The 1,033-nt window shown below is 43.4% G+C and overlaps 1 non-coding gene across 1 annotated transcript; it reads right to left on the bottom strand.

The window, feature by feature from the left end:
• Positions 1 to 226: 226 nt before the first annotated feature.
• LOC125504988 lies at positions 227 to 373 on the bottom strand. Its single transcript, XR_007281866.1, has one exon. It is a non-coding gene; the product is annotated as a U1 spliceosomal RNA (small nuclear RNA).
• Positions 374 to 1,033: the final 660 nt, after the last annotated feature.

Here is a 1,033-nt window from a genome sequence, read left to right as displayed (position 1 = left end):
TAATTTATTTTATAAAAGTATACAAACTGCATATAAAGATATTTGTATAAATCGAATATGATCATATAATTTAAAAAGTCGTAAAAGATACAGTTACAAATCGTCCAAAGTAAGGTGAAAATTGTGAAATATCGCTCAAAAGTCGCTTGGCGACTTTCTCAAAATGTTCGTCGCAAAACTCTCCGAAAAGTAGCCCAATTTGCGATAAATCGCCCAATCTGGTCACACTGGTCCCGACTACCAAAAATTATGCGCCCGAGTTATTCGTATGAGGAATAATCGCATTGGTCAGCCCAACTGTGGTGCAATGGAAGGGCCTCACCCCGGGGAACCGCCTTATTGATCACGGTAAACCCCTACGCCAGGTAAGTATGCTTTCAACTTTTTTTTTGCTTTTGAACATATTCATTTCAGACAAGTTTTACAATCCTTCTTACTGCTACTTATTCTACGGATCCTTAGTGCTAACATCTTGTGATTTTAAGTGACATCGTATGACTTATTCTAACCTAAACCTAAGCCTAACCTAACACATCTTCTAATGCTTCCTAAGTTAACCTAAAGTTAGCCCATGGTCCTCGTTGTGGTGCAGGAACTGGTCATCGCTGGTGGTCCACGTCTGCTTCTTAGACTGTGTCCGCAGGGAGAGGTCTGCAGTCACAATTGAACTTCTTGGTGCAAGAAACCCTGACGGTGGGATTCTTCCTTTGCCGGCCTTTACCCTGATGTTAGTTTCCGGATGGGTCCAGCAGGTTTTCTGTATCCAGGTCGCTTCGCAGGGTGGTATTTCTGACGAAGTATGGGGCCTTTGTCACTATCCTCAGTATTTTATTCTGAAATACTTCCAGTTTCTGCTTTCGCGAGGTGCTGGCTATGGATCACGCTGGAGATCCATAAGTCAGCACCGGGCGTATTATTTGCTTGTAAACTCTGGCCTTAGCTCGTAAGCAGAGTTTACCGAACAGCAGAGGATAGCAGGCATGAAGCAGGAATCTTGCCTTGGCGATGGTGTTTGCCATTTGGTCGTGCCATA

The sequence above is a fragment of the Dendroctonus ponderosae genome, unplaced genomic scaffold, assembly GCF_020466585.1.
Source record: "Dendroctonus ponderosae isolate FM_Combo_2020 unplaced genomic scaffold, Dpon_F_20191213v2 Dpon_F_20191213_6, whole genome shotgun sequence".
Lineage (NCBI taxonomy): Eukaryota > Metazoa > Arthropoda > Insecta > Coleoptera > Curculionidae > Dendroctonus > Dendroctonus ponderosae.
The sequence above is the reverse complement of the archived record's forward strand: the minus strand, read 5'-3'. Positions and strand labels throughout refer to the sequence as shown.